Here is a 16,970-nt window from a genome sequence, read left to right as displayed (position 1 = left end):
CCTCTGTGTAGACAGCAGATCCCCACACATTGCCTTTCTCATTCAAACATCCAGGAGGGCATATCACTCTACAATACACAGAAAACAGATTTGTTTTCTACTCAAAAGGTGTTAAAAATGGCTGATATTGTTAACTTCATTAATGTTTGGTCAATTGGATATATTTCTTTTATGTAAAGGTTTTTGTATTATTTTATATAACATGTTGACCAGTCAGTGACTTCCAGCCCAATCTACAATCATCTATTTCACCTAAAACTTACTCTGCCATTGGTTCAGTTATCTGATCCCCAGCCATGGAGCACGGAGCAGACACTGCAAGAAAATGAAAGATTAAATGCATACATTTTTCAATATTTTGTGGATATTTTACTCTTTTGTGAATGTTTCTTAAAATAGAATTAATACAAGTTCTAAAGCGTCTTAAAGCAGCATGGAGGTGGTGGAGGGAATGGAATAATTGGTATCTACAACAAATTCATCATCCAGAAAATAAGACGTCTTGAAAAAAATACTAAGAAAAAAGAAAGCGATTTTACCAGCAGGTAGACTTGAAGTGGGTTCTAGAGAGGGTTCCATCACCTCTTCAAATGCTGATCTCACAATAAATGACCAAGAGGCAGCACCAAAAGGCCTTGATCTTACTCCATTCCGTATGGATTCCCCATATTTGTTTAATCCAGGTTGCTTCTCCACTATTATTAAACCGCCATCGTTAGAAAGTAGTCCTGCATGCATTGCAGAGTGGCAGATGGATGATTCCTGAGGTTCAAACATGGTATTTAAAATAGAAAAACTCACATTTATGTTTTTTTTATGAGCTAGTGTAATTATAACAAAGATGGTATTTGGACTTACAATCATGTAGACGTCACTTCCCCATACAACGCCTGGTACATTGTGACATCCAGGTGGACAAATCACTCTAGAAAAGGCCAAACATAGTTGATAATAGCAAAAGAATACATAAATTCACATCAAGAAAAGGCTTATACGTACTTGGTTACTGGGCGAGACAACTGCTTTGCAGAAGAGGTACACTGACTTGTGACTGTTGGGGGAAAAAACAACCATTTCAGATAACTGAAGTCTCATATGACTAAATGTTTTGCTGAGCCAGCTCACCCCTCATTGTAGGACTAAAATGTTACACGCTCTCCATAAAGAATAATAAAGTGGATACATTTTACCAGCAACTTCCCTGCAAACTATGCTGTGATCCCCTATTTTATTAAATAGACCCCTAAGAACACACCTTCCTTTAAACTGATAAAAGGGTGCTGCAATATCCCCAATGCTGACCTGGTGGTTCGGAAGTCTTTGTGGGATCTCTTGGTTTGGTAGTGTCTGTAGGTTTTGTGGGATCTTTAGACTTTGAAGGTTCTCTTGGTTTTGTGGGCTCTGTAGGCTCTCTTGTTTTGGTATCTCCTACAGGTTTTGTGGGTACCTGGTAAGATGGACTGGAAGGTGATTGCGGCTCTCTTACAGATGATTTATCTGGGGTTGTGTGGAATATAAATGATCGAGGCCAGGATCCATACTTATTTGACTTCACTCCATTCTGTGTGGATTCTTCGTAGCTCTCCAGACCCAGCACTTTCTTCATAACAACTTTTCCTCCATCGTTGGTTATTATTCCAAAATGGATAGCAGCTCTGCAGATGGAGGAATCCTGAGAAACAAAATATTAGGACGGACAAAAAAAATGTATACTTTGATTTTGATTCAATTATTGAAAAATGTAAAACAAGTATTTGTTTGCCATATTTTACCTCTGTGTAGACAGCAGATCCCCACACATTGCCTTTCTCATTCAAACATCCAGGAGGGCATATCACTCTACAATACACAGAAAACAGATTTGTTTTCTACTCAAAAGGTGTTAAAAATGGCTGATATTGTTAACTTCATTAATGTTTGGTCAATTGGATATATTTCTTTAATGTAAAGGTTTTTGTATTATTTTATATACCATGTTGACCAGTCAGTGACTTCCAGCCCCATCTACAATCATCTATTTCAATCAAAACCACACAAGTGTATAAAAGAAAGGCAAACTTGTTGTCCTCCATATCGGATGTTACAGATTCCAGGCTTCAAACTTCGTAGCAGCGCTACCACAAAGAGACCCCGTCTTAGTGGATCAGAGGACTAAGACGGGGTCTCTTTGTGGTAGCGCTGCTAGAAAGTTTGAAGCTTGGACTCTGTAACATCCGAAATGGAGAACAACAAGTTTGCCTTTCTTTTTACACTAAAATTATCGTTTTTATCTACTCCCCTCCGCTGCCTACCTTCTTTATCTACAAGTACCAGTGTGGGATAAAGAAACTCCTAAGGAGATCACCACACTTTATGTATGGGCACATTTGTGCCCTTTAAATTGTAAGGGTCCAATCTGCTTAATAGCGTTTTTTTGAGACCTACTTTGATATACTACACCATAATTTGTTTTCTTTCTTTTTTCTCTTCCCTTTATATATGATCCTTTTGGATACTGTGCGTGGGAACTCTCGCTGGAAGGGTATCTTTGTACATATTATTTTTGTGTTGCACATATAATTTACTCACTTATTATTTGGGTGCGCAGACACTTGTGTGGTTTTGATTGTATTTAATTTGGAACATTTTGGGGAGTTTGTTCCTGTGTCTTTGCAGCACCACCTCACCAGAAGGTGTAATACTTATATTTAATTAGAATATTGCACTTCACTTTTTTGTATTTTGAATCATCTTTCACCTAAAACTTACTCTGCCATTGGTTCAGTTATCTGATCCCCAGCCATGGAGCACGGAGCAGACACTGCAAGAAAATGAAAAAAGTATAAATTTTTAAACATTTTGTGGGTATTTGACTGTGAATGTTTCTTAAAATAGAATTAATACAAGTTGTAAGGCCTCTTAAAGCAGCATGGAGGTGGTGGAGGGAATGGAATAATTGGTATGTAGAACAAATTCATCATCCAAAAAATAAGACGTCTTTAAAAAACTAAGAAAAAAGAAAGTAATTTTACCAGCAGGTAGACTTGAAGTGGGTTCTAGAGAGGGTTCCGTCACCTCTTCAGATGCTGATCTCACAATAAATGACCAAGAGGCAGCACCAAAAGGCCTTGATCTTACTCCATTCCGTGTGGATTCTCCATATTTCTTTAATCCAGGTCGCTTCTCCACTATTATTAAACCGCCATCCTTAGAAAGTAGTCCTGCATGCATTGCAGAGTGGCAGATGGATGATTCCTGAGGTTCAAACACGGTATTAAAAATAGGAAAACTCACACGTGTGTTTCTTGTATGAGCTAGTGTAATTATAACAAAGATGGTGTTTGGACTTACAATCATGTAGACGTCACTTCCCCATACAACGCCTGGTACATTGTGACATCCAGGGGGACAAATCACTCTAGAAAATATAGTTGAATATTTTAAGTGAATAGTTTGCCAATACATACAATACATAGGGAATAACAATAGAATTTCCCATACTATGTTGAGTACATTGTGACATCTTGGTGGATACTACAATATAGAAAATCCCCAAATGATAGTTTAAAAACTTTAAAAAAAATAATGAATATTTAATGCCATATCTTTCAGATATAAAAACCTTTACTTACTTGGTTACTGGGTGAGATAGCTGTTTTGCAGAAGACGTACACTGACTTGTAACTGTAGAGATTAATGCATGAAGATAGATGGATGGATAGATAGAAACAATAATGATGTTATAAAACTGCAAGTACTTATTTATTTTCTTTACTTTAGAAATAAACACCAGATCTCCTCTGCATTAGAAACAATCTATTAAGAGTATGGTTTTTAAAAACCCTGTTAAAGATACATATTATAGTCTCCATTAGACTTATTATTATCTTTTATTTATATAGCGCTAACAATTCACACAGCGCTTCCTACAATACATATGATCTACAAAGGGTATGACAAGATGGGAATTACAGACTAAGACAAACCGATATGTTAGGTGGAGAGGGCCCTGCTGGAAGGCTTGCAATCTTGAGAGTCTATTGGTCGCCGGTAGGGGTCTTCTCTGCCATGAACAATAAAGAGCAGCTACCCTTCATTGGTTGATGAAGAAGCCCTTGCTGACGACCAATAGAGTCTGTGTGTTTCTGGGCATGTTAGTATGCATGTGTGTGTATGTGTGTGTTTGGGGTATGTCAGTGTCTGAGCATGTGTCTTTGTTTGGGAATGCTTGTGTGTGTGTTTGGGTATGTTAGTGTGTGTTTACGTGTCCATGTCTGAGTATGTTTGTGTGTGTCCAAGTATGTTTGTGTGGGTATTAAAGTGTGTTTTTGAGTGTGTGTCTGTCTATTTTAGTGAAAGTGTGTGTCTGGGTATGTTAGTGTGTCAACATGTGTCTTTGTCTTGGCATGTAAGTGTTAGTGCCTGGTTATGTTAGAGTGTACGTATTTTACTGTGTGAACATGTGTCTGGGTATGTTAGTGAAGAAGTGTTTCTGGATATGTCAGTAAGAGTGTGTGTCTGGATATGTTAGTAAACACTTGTTTCTGGTTATGTTAGCTGTTATGTTCTGGTTATCTTAGTGTGTGTGTCTGTATGTTATGTATGTGAAAATGTGTCTTTGTCTGGATATGTTATTGTACTTGTCTGTGTTAGTTTAAGTGTCTGGGTGTGTGTTAGTGTTAAATGTCTAGTGGTGTTGGTGGGAGTGTCTGGGTGTGTGGTAGTGCTAAGAGTCTGTATGTGTGTGTATTAGCGTGTGTGTCTGGATGTATGTTAGTGCGAGTGTCCAGATGTGTGTGTATCTGGGTGTGTGTTAGTGTGAGTGCCCCTCTCTGCCACTGAAAGAATTTAATGGCAGATATGGCCCATTTAAGATTTTATAATTTTATTCATATCTGATATTTAAAATAATCTGTATCTATTTTTCCATAATTTAATAAGACATAGACATTTACTATTAAATATCTCATCTGACAATAGTCTAATGTGCTGTAAAGTTAGTTCTACCCTTTCTGCAAAGTAGTGCTCCCTTAAATAAATAAGAATTATTTATAATTTTCATTGGCATTTAGTCCATAAGAATAGAAAGTATAATTAGCTGATACTTTTTATAAAACCAGAATATGTTTTAATGCCAACATAGTTAATAGTAGATTCTCAGAATTCATATGCAGCAGTCATAAGTTAATAATTGCAGGTAAAATTACCTGCTGGCAACTTGGACGGCAATAAATCTGATAATGTTGTGAATACAAATGACCCAGTCCATGTGCCATATCTCCTTGTCTGTATGCCATTCCTTGCAGATTCTTCATACTTGTCCTTCCCAGGACTCTTCTTTACAAATGCACTCCCTCCATCATCTTTTATTACTCCGGCATGAATGGCCGCTCGACAAATGGAAGAAACCTACGAGGCAAAGAATTTAATTCATCATCAATATGAGCTACACACACTTATATTTAATGAAAATAATAAATAAATAAAAACATTTATTAGAGGTGATCTGAGATGTAACCTTACATCAGTATAAATATCGGATCCCCATACATTGCCTGCTGCAGTCAAACATCCTGATGGACATATAACTCTAAAAACAAAGAAGAAGACGCATTTAGGTACTCCATATTACAGTATGATAACTTTTACATTCTGTTAATTGAACATCAATTTCTCCTTGTAAATTTTCCATGTTGACTGCATAGTACTCACTCTGCCATTGGTCCACTAAGCTGCCTTGCGGTCATGGAACATGGAGCTGAAACTATAAATAGGGCCACAGTTACATATTCTTTAAGCAATATGCTGTATATGAACTATGGTGCAACGCTAACACTTTCATAGTAAAGTTTTTCTTGTAATAGCCATGGGATGGCCAGACAACCTAATTGTAAACCATAGCTTAGTGAAAAGAAAAATGATTGCTAGCCATATCACTTGTAGAGATCTAAAAGGTCCTACAAGGATTTCTGCACCTAGGACTAAATCCAGTAAGAAATATAACAATCTAAAATCTGATAACAGACGAGGGACATCAAGCCTGCCCTTGTTCATATAAATATTCTCCCTTAACTACAACGAGATACTTCAGAATGTTTGCGGCTCTTGAGGAACACAGCGAGCCTTCTGAAACAGGTTGGATTATGCATTCTGTCTAGTTATTAAAGTTTGACGCTGTAACTCTTGGTCTACTTATGAAAAGTCAAGTCGCTGGTGGAGTTGAATGTTGTTGAATTGGAGATTTTTAGCTGCTGGTGTATTAGATGTCATGTTTGCCAGTTGAGTTGATTACGTAAACTAGTGGTGGGATCTGAGTTTGTTACATGAGTCTGGCAGTCAAGTTGGTCATAATGTCGGTCAGTCTGTTAAATGAAGTTAAAAACTCAGCAGTCCACTTGACTGTACCTGATACCTGTCTTCCATTGTTTGTCAAGTCGAACTTGTATTTCCTTGCTGGGTCAGCGTTTCCAAATATGTAACTTGGACATTTCATCCAAGTTTGTCTCTGCAAGCTTTATCAACTGCCAAGTCACCCGCATGTGACCTTTTGTAAATAATACGCTATGCCATAGCTATGTTCATTGACTTGCTATAATGACACTAAAAGCTTTGACTATTATTCCAAATTACGGAACAAAACTTTCAGAATATTTACTTAGACTCTCACTTGAAAAAAGGAAATAATTACCTCTTGGGGGTGTTGTAGGTTCTGGTTCATTTGTATATGAGTCAGTATCAGGCCGTTTTAGAATGAATGAGACAAACCAAGGTCCATATCTGTAAGCAGATATTTGATTCCTGGTGGAATCCTGGTAGTTTCCCTGGCCTGGTTTCTTCTCCACAATCACTTTGCCGCCTTTATTTGTCAGTAGACCTGCATGGATAGCAGCTCGGCATACAGAAGAATCCTAGCGATACGATACAAAGCAGCATTTCAATCGGTTTTGACTAGGGTTTTGAAATTAAATTCTGCATTTAAAGGCAGTACAATTATTGTTTGTGTTGGGTTATAGTATTGTCTTACATCTGTATAGATGTCAGTGCCCCACACCAACCCTTGTTCTTCTAAACAGCCAGCAGGGCAGAACACCCTAGGAAAATAAAATATGTAGTAAAACTTAGATGATATTCAGTAGGGAAAATGGGCTTTACATTTATAGTTAAATAATAAAACAGCAACACATTTCCAAAGCTTACTCTGTGATAGAAGATATCAACTGTCGTGCAGATGTGGAACATAGAGCAAATACTGCAAGGACGGCAAAAGTTGCATGTTAGTTCATTATGGAAATATATTAAGAATATATTAAGAAAACATAAATTCATATTTTTGTCTTTGCATGGTAAATGCCGACCTCAATAACTCTGGATCATGCGAACACCAAAAATATCTGATAATGCCTTTTTTAGATAAAAAAAATATTTGAAGCAAAATCCACCAAAAAAATGAAACGGAACTTTATTAGGCTATGCAATAAACATATATCTCCAAGCAAGGCATGCAAACAAAACATTTTTGAATATGGCAAGTAGGTATAGCTATATAACATTTTTATCTAACAATAAAAGTTACGTTTTATTTTGTTATCTTTAGGATCTCGTGTGTTAGAATGATTTATCTGGGTTAATCCATGTAAGCAGCAAGTAGGTTTTATTATGTACTATGTATAAAATATTATGAATTAATATAAAAATACAGCAGATCACATTTTCATACTTTTTATGTAATAAAATGCCTGTTTGGTTGTGCAAGAAGTACACTTTTATTTATGTTTAACATGAGGCAATTCCTTTCTTCTACATAGTTTTCCATGACACACATTTAATTTAGATTTGTAATGTAAATATTTTTTTTGGTAATAGGTGTAATTGATATTATTGATTCTATGAATTTGTGTCACAAAAGTGAGGGCATGAGTCAAAACAATGTAAACATCTTTATGCCAAGATTTCCTAACACTCTTTAGATCCCATTAAATCCATTGAGTTCTCTCTACTTCTGCCAAACTTTGTGCATGAACAGACTTCTTTAAAGTGGATCTGTCACCTACCAAGCTCTAAACATCAATAACTGTATTTATCCAAGCTATCTATAGCTTTGTCTTTTGCTCCTCAGTCAGTATGTTTAAATAAGAGATATTTACTTTAAAAAATGGAGCAAGTAACATAAGGGTGGGAGATAATTCTGAAAGCCCTATAATAATAAATTAGGTGGGGGAAGCTACAAAATGCTGCTTTAGCAAAATATAGGGGTAGCTGAAAATATCCCAGAAGTGTATATTTCATAAATCCGGTTACACATTTAAATCAGCTTTTATTTCCCAACATATCATTTGAACCTTAAATAATGGCCAGAATACTTCACCAGCTAGGGAGATAAATGAGCTATGGTCTGGATGAGTTTTGTGTGCTTGTACCTCATGACACGGAGATTCATTTTTAGTTAACTGTGTATTTTAATAATTTGCAGTAATATTTTACAGATGACAGGCTACCCATTTTAGTCTTACCTGGATCTTTATCTTTACATTCTTGGCGCTTAGTTGGAGCTGTAAAAGTGAAATAACAGTTTTTCTAAATGATTTCTATTTGTTATTTGCAGGCATTTCTACTGCATATGCTTATCCAAAATGGTATTCATGCATTTTTGTTAAAAAACTATTGATGTATTGCGCGAGGACAGAAGACACAATTGCTCCCATTTTTAATATGATTTGAATCATCACAGTTTACATTCAATAACTTTATTTTTATTTTCCTCCAGCCAATGCAGCAATTTGGTAACACCATTAGAAATAATTTGATCTTCTTACTTGGTAGTTTTTACTGAACAGTTATATGTAGGTGACTTCCAGTGGATTCAAACATTTTGTCTTAACCTTTGTGTTGTGATGGGCCAACCATAATGATCTTCTGAAGAGAAGGGTAAACCCAAGCCTTTATATACAGTTTTGTTATATAGAGTTGGTGAGATTTATTAACTAACAAAAGATAGTTCTAAACATCTTAAAGTGGAAACATTTAATAAAATCTTGCATAGGTACCTGGTTTGCCAAAAGGCAGTAGAACCAGCAGGACTAGACACAGCTGCATTCTGGAAAGAAACAAAACATTCTTTATGAAACTTTGGAATGAGGACCACCGGTCAATATGTGTGGACTGGTCAGATTGATATCTACTGTGTCCGATGAATGACTATAAAAACTGGGGTCATATTTGGTATTACAGAAGCAATATATTTACAATTCTAAGCGAATGTACCTTAAAGTGATATCCTGGAGTGCAGGAAATACTCCACGTAGGATGTAGAATTTGTCCAAACCCAAATTTTGAATACTCAATGCTCAAAAAGAAAAAATCAGGAGCAGATTTACACATAACATAATGAAATGGTATGTGCTGACTCTAAGTGATGTACATTGCTTTTTATCGGAGGGGAAAAAAGTCTTAGTGGGAGTGGATGAGCAAGGGAAGGAGGGTGAAACTACGGTGGCATAATGCCATTAGATTAATACATCAGCATCTACAGGAGAATATATACTAACTGCAAACACACAAGTGACAGACTGTGTTATCACCCCACACATGTCTTCATTTCAAAGTTCATTGCACCAGTTTTACAGATTCAGAAGTTTAACCACTAAGACAGCATCCATTGAAATGTTTTCCTAATTCCTCCACTGATTATCTATATAGACGGCTAAATGCGGAAGCTTAAATGCAAGAGTGTCCATATACCATATTTTTTAATTATTTAATGTCTCTCATTTAAAATGGTCAGGACCAGCAAAACCATATTTCCAAGAGAAACCAAGTACCAAGAGAAAAATAAATAAATAGGAAAAAAGTAGAAAATAGGGATTTAAAAAGTTTTAGGATACAAACTTTTCTTCCTTTCCTATATGACAGACTATAAACATTTTTCTGGAAGACAGAGGAGACATGGAGAAGACTTAACAGAAGCGCCATACATTGTAGAGCACTGATTCTCAACTTGTGTATCCTCAGGACCCACATTTGTCTTTGGTCATTAAGTTGCGACCCAAAAATGATTTAATTATATTTATTTATTTAATAACATTATATTTGATTCCATAAAACAACTTGTGCAGTATTCCACATACATAGGGGACAGGGACTGTGTTGGGGGCAGTGACTGTGATGTTGGATAGGGGCTGTGGTGGGGTAACTGGGGCTGTAGTGGGGGTAACTCACTCTACTGTATCATTGAATGTTCTGGCTTAAATTCTTGAAGCTTTGACACTCTGCTCCAAATGAGCTTGCAGTCACAAAGAAGTCAACAATAAAAACAGAAAAGGAGGCAAGTCTCTTAAGGTTTGAGGGGGTAAATGCTAACATGGAGGCATTGCTATTAGGTTGGGAAACCTGAGACTGCTCCATAACGTTGATTGCTCATAACGTTGATTGCTCCTCAAAAGTGAAAAGAGATTGGTGTAGTATCAGTCAACTGTAATATTAAATGAACTAGCCCAAGATCCCAAACCAGTTCACACTCAATGCCTTTCATACTCAAAAAGCGTAGTATCCTTGTAATGTTGATAGACCCCACAAAGTGGTGGGGGACAGGGGGTTAGCAGTATTTTATCTGGGCTGGTCATCAGTATGTAAACTTTATGTGTTCTGGAAACCATGGTTGATGTGGTCCCCCTACTGACATCCCATAGTGTCCATCAGGGCTGTACTATTTATATACTTGTATGTATATCATTATTATGGAATGTGCTTTGTTATGTAATACATATGTAAGTTTTGGCTAAGTTTCTCTATAGTTAATACTTAGAACCGTGCTTAATAAAGATATGGATATGGATAAAAGCACAAGAGGCATCACATTCATTTGTACATAGCACCTTATTACAAATACCTTTTTCATTGAGCCAATAGCTCCTTACTTAAGATAAGGCAAAGGAAGTATTTAAGGGTTAACTGTCTGGGGAGGTTCCAGTATCAACTTTCTTAATGTTATTTGCACTTGAATTAGACCATAGCACTTATAGCTCAGACTGTAAAATAACTGCTGACCTTAACAGGTGACATTTAGTTATGTGCCAAAGACTATCTCCATTTACTGAGTCAATAGAAAAGAGGATCACACGTTCAGTGCAGCCTAAGTAATAATGCTCATTGTCCTCTGCAGAAGATGTGTGACCCTTCTGGATTGGATGTGATCAAGAACCACAGAGGTGTCTAGAATTGTAATTTGTAATAATGCTTCATTAACAGTGTTCTAATAGTTGTCTTAGTTTCCTATAGCTAGCGTTCTAGGCTCCTGAATTGTATGACACCAGTTATTGTGGCATGGTAGATGGTTTCTTCAACCAGCCTCCTCGATTCTGTTCTCCTTCGGTTGGGCTACATATACATATCTATTTTTGTTGTTTGTTGATTTTCTTTTTTTCGTGAAAATATACCATTATCTGCTACAGAACATTTCATTAACGTTTTAATTTTACAAAATCTTAATGATTGAAATACAGCTATAATGGAGGGGGCATATATTATGGTACATTGTTTTTGTTGTTTTAATCATGTTAGACAGCTTATATTAGATATTTTACAAGAAAATAAATTACACAAAATATTGCTAGATCTTAGTTAACCAACATGATGCATTACTTTGAGATCTCCATGTCATCAAATCACCCTTGCCCAGGCAGTCCTTCACCCTCTGTTTCGTTGCCTCTTAACCATCTAATAGATTTCTTGCAAGAGCAAGACCCTCGTTTCCTTCTGTACTAGTATGTCTAAGCGTGCATTCATTTTGTAGTAAAATGTATAGTTTCATTTCATTGTCCCGTTGTAACTACATAGCCTGCTGATGTAATATTTCTTAACATTTAGCAACTTCAAAGCATTTATGTCTCCAGCAGTAAATTGCCAGTCATATTTCTAAGAGCGTTGGAAGAAAACGCATTGCATATTATCTTCTTCCTCTGGCTGATTTGCGAATGTTTCTCTATATGGTACTGTTATCCCTGCATGTGAGATGGCCCAATACTGAACATATGTATTCCAATTTACCGCTGGAGTAGTAGATCGGGTGAGTATAGGGTGTTGGTGGCCCACCAGGCATTTCCCAAGTGTGCCAGGTGGCAGGACCGGCCTGTGACCAGCCTAATTGATCTAAAACAGCAATAGAGAACCAGTTACTATCAATCTGTTTTGGAGACTATTTTGATCTAATTTGGGTTTAAATCTCTGGTATAATAGTGGTGAGGTTGCCATAGCACTGATATAGTCTGATATCCAGTATGTTTTCCCTTTTCACAAAGCCCAAGTCAATAGCATTCTCTGCATTACTAAGGATATACATTTCACTTACCATTATCTTATTAATAAGCACTCTATTTATACGAGGGATTAAATGGATTTATGTAAAAGCAAACAGCACTTTAGGATTTATAGCTGCTTAGGTGATGGCTAGAGATTTTTAGCATGTGATAAGAACTGGAAAACAATTGGAACATACCTGCCTTCTGTACATGGCTAGCCAAGCAGATGAGATCCGCCTTAGCACAAATAGTACAACTGTAACTACATCAGACTCAAAGCAATTTTTAATTCTGAATTCATAATATGGAGAGTATTACAGAGTAGGTTACAGATCCAAAGAAGTACATTTTGTTTTGCTATGTATACTGAAGTCCTCATTTTGACTTGCCTGCAACCAAGGGTAATCCCATTTCATCTTTGGGATTCTGTAGTTGAGTAGCTTTAGCGGAAGGGGGGTTTAGGGATGACGCTTAGTGGGGTCATGTCAGTAAAGCCTGCTGTGTACTCAACTAATTTATGTACTTGGAACATGCAATATTAACAATTATTTGCACCAGATAGCAGGACAATCTACTACTCATACTCACAAACACACACATCACATACACTGATCACATACACTCGGTACTTACTCATATATAAATATTTCGACAAACTGTAAGGCGATGAAGGACTGGCCAAAGTACTCTGTGTGTGTACTGTTTGTAGGTGTATTGTGTGTTATGTAAGTGCATTTGCACACACATACCAATCACAGTCACACAAAACACACGACCACACACACACACACAACTCTAGGACACACAAATCACACTCAGCCACACATACTATTCTCAGTCATATACATCACACTCTACCACATACACCATACTCTGCCAAAAAGATCTCAGTCTAAGCACACACACATCATTGTTAGACACAGAGATCATATTTGCCTACACTCACCACTGTCAGCCACCAATATATTTGGTTTCAACTGTTTAAAAAGCTGTGGTTTAATACAATAGTTAATTATATAATATTATACAATCACATGCAAATACACAAAAATGATGCACACATTGCTAGCCAATTGTGTTGATATCAGTATCCAAGACATGTGTAACATTTTGTTCATTCCACGACACTTGATGAATGTACTTGTCTGCAACATGTTGATATCCTACTTGTGCCTAAACATATGGTTGACATCTGCTTCCTTCATGCTTTTTTCATAGCTTTTCCTTCTGTGGGGTAATACTGTAATGTAGCGTGATAGGATTTTGAATGATAAAGACCAATTAGTAAAGAGGGCAATGTTTTAGTTAACTCTAATACTATAAAAAATATGATGTTTTACTTGATGATGTTACTTGGTAACATACTATCAGCACATAGATAAAAGTGACAGCTAACACATGGTTAGGTTTAGGCTATGCTTACATTTCCATTAAACTTACTTTACAGAGAGGGTGGTAGATATATGGAATAGTCCCCATCAGACTGAAGCTAATACAATAAGACAATTTAAACATGCATTGGATAGACCTAAAGCTATTCTGAATCTAAGACAAGATCAATGACCAATGTTTATTTAAACTTCTCTTTTCTATTTCCCATTTCCCAACATTTTAAGAACATTGGTTCTTATCCCATGCTTTTATATATAGAAATACATTTCAATCAGCCTACTGGATTATGGATCTGAGTGAGTAGAGAAGCTACTTTCCTTTTTACTATTTGCAATGGCTTCCAGTTAAGCAGTTGTGACTATAACATAAACACGGCATACTTATAAAAATTGGTAACATTTTAGTTGGTATCATGTTAGTATTTGTAAATTATGGAGGATAATTATGGTCAAACTTGAAGTCAGATATAATTATTTACACAATGTTGTCTCCTGCCTGTAGACATCACGTGTAGGACAGTTAAATTCCTCTAATCTTTGGAATTTCTGACATAAACTGTAAATCTCTCTGGGGTTTTGTTAGCTAAACTACAAGTCATGTGAGCTGAAACATGTAATCATTTCCTCATTTGCATTCATTTCAACCTCAGTGATTTCCTTTGTATGAAGGTTGTTGTTAGTCGTACATACAGTAGTGCATATTAATATTATACCTTTGAGGAAATCTATAACTCATGTGCATTATTTGTTGTGATTTATTTTACGTTGTGATTACAGTCGGGTGTCCTCCAGTTGTTTGTGTTTGGAAAACAGTTCTAAAGGGCACTGAACACAAAAAGCCAACTCCCTATCCTGTGGCCCTTGGAATCATGAAAACATATAAATCAAATACATAAACATAAATTTAATATGAAGCCTCAAGTTGTAGTAATTTTTTTTCTCCATATTTCAACATTTTCTATTTTATGATCATAAACTCTTCCAGAACTGTCCTGTCTTTTGCAATACTTGTATCATTTGGATGATCACATTGAAGGGTTCATGCAATTCAAGGATTGTAATTATCACTGATTGGCACTAGATGGCGCAGTTGAAGGCAGAGAGAAAGGCGTTCATAATGATTAGTTGTCTGCTGCTGGCTGGACATGTCCTGGGAAGCACCTCCACATCATTAAGGTGTACTGTACCCTATGAAACAAATAGACAGACAGAATGATGTTTTGGAATAAATACAAGGGGAATTAACTAAAAAGCACTGATATTTGATAATAAATGCATACAACAGCCTGAATGGCATAAGTCTTCTATAGTTAAAGAACTCCATATTCTTTATATCCTGGCACACCATCTGAGATATTCCTGTAAAAATGAGCTTTCAGTCCAAAAGCCAAAAAGAGGGATATGTACACAAGGTACCTTAGTAAACAAATAGAAAGTCATGCGTAGCTCCAATGAGAGCACAATAAGACATCAATACAAGAAAATAAACACGGCGCTCCAGGGATGTTGCAAGTGAATACACACATTTAATAAGTGTGATGACAGACAAGGTGGAAGCACAAACTTCAACATACTAGGAGCGCTGTGTTTTCTTTTCTTGAATTAATGCGCTTGCACTCCCCATAATCTCCCTGTGTACAATTGGGACCCAATCTTTAATTAAAGCAGCGCTAATATTCAAGAGCTCTCTGCCACATGCAACTAGAAGTGCCCCCTCTATGACGATTAAAAGTGAATCTGTATTATTTCTCCAAAGCTTCATCCATTTCCATCGCCTCCATGTACGGTTTCTTTGTGTATTTCATGCTCCGTCTGTCTCCATGTACTTCAACCAATATTTACACTCAGTCTTTCATGCACTGTCTGTTTGTATCCTTTTCACCCACTCTGTTTTCCTGAGCTTGAGCTTCTAGAAAATACAAACACAAGAGCATACTTCACAGTGAAATAGCATATCAAATGGTTTAAAGAAACAACAATGCAGTCAACAGATAAAAAGCTAAGCAAACAGAAAATAGCGCACAATCATGGAAAAAAGCTTTATTTGGTGCCACATCATTAGCCATTCTCAGATGTCATTTTTCTGGTATGCTGGTATTTTAATTTCAGTTTAATCACCATGCCTGGGACCCTTGCGGGATGCAGCCAGGACTATACGCGGATTTCAGTGGGTGGTCCCGCTGGCATCATGGGCTTCTACCTGACATCAGTGGGCGTTCCCACTGATGTCACAGGGCACACCCCCATTTAAAAAGGAAATGAGTGGGGAGTGGGGCATGTTAGGACCCCACTCCTGTGACCTGGAGGATTGGGGTGCGGATCCGGAGAGTTCCCAGGTATGAAAAAACATGACAATTGTTCATATTCAAGTGATCAGAGCATAGAATTTGGAAATATGGAATAGGAATTTTGTATCAACCAAGAAAAACTAAGAAATGGAAGTCATTGCTAAACTGAGTCAAAATCATCTATATCCCCAATTAGTCCTTGCCTATCCTTAATCCATTGCATGACACTGACAGCCTACCATAAAAGTAAATGCCACCAATCTTCCATATATGTACCTATACTGGAATGCTTCAAATTCTATACGCACAAGCACTTTTTATTTCTTTTTTGTGCCACAGATATTGCTCTTATTTTATTAGATTTTTTATTCTAAAGTATGTTTTTCTTTTGTCATAGACCTCAAGTCACGATCAATAATGTATTTCTATAAAGTTTGAAGTTACGCACATAGAATCTCTCTGCACTTTTTTATTGTTACTATTTTTACTTTATGTAGCATTTTATTTTCTAGAAAAGAAATGCTTGTTTCAGCAGGACCCTCCTCCCCTTTTGTTTATATAAATCCATATTGTTATGTAATACACAGCATGGTATATCCTGTTTACTCATTGTATGTATAAATGTTTCAGTAAATGTCTCGGGCAATTAACTACAACTGCAAAATAATAAAATATGCACATAAACGGACCTGGACTGGCCATCCTGCTTACAGGGCACATGCTGAGAGCAGGGCAGCCACCAGGGGGCAATCATTGCAATTGCAATTGCTGTCCTTCGGGGCCTGCTCGGGGAGACTTTCCTCCAGCACTGGACCACTAATCAGAGGAAGCTGGCCACTGTCCTCAAATGGCTTGTCAGTGCCCCCAAATGGTTTGTCTGCACCCAAATGGCTTGTCTGCGCCATGTCTGCACCTAAACGCCTTGTCTGCACCATGTTTGCCACCAAAAAACATGAATAGAAGAGAAAATCCAGTGGGTGTGGAGAGTCTTCTGGGGAAGGGGGCCCAAAACTTCTGAT

Source organism: Spea bombifrons, chromosome 6, assembly GCF_027358695.1.
Source record: "Spea bombifrons isolate aSpeBom1 chromosome 6, aSpeBom1.2.pri, whole genome shotgun sequence".
Classification (NCBI taxonomy): Eukaryota; Metazoa; Chordata; class Amphibia; order Anura; family Pelobatidae; genus Spea; species Spea bombifrons.
Note: the sequence above shows the minus strand (reverse complement) of the source record.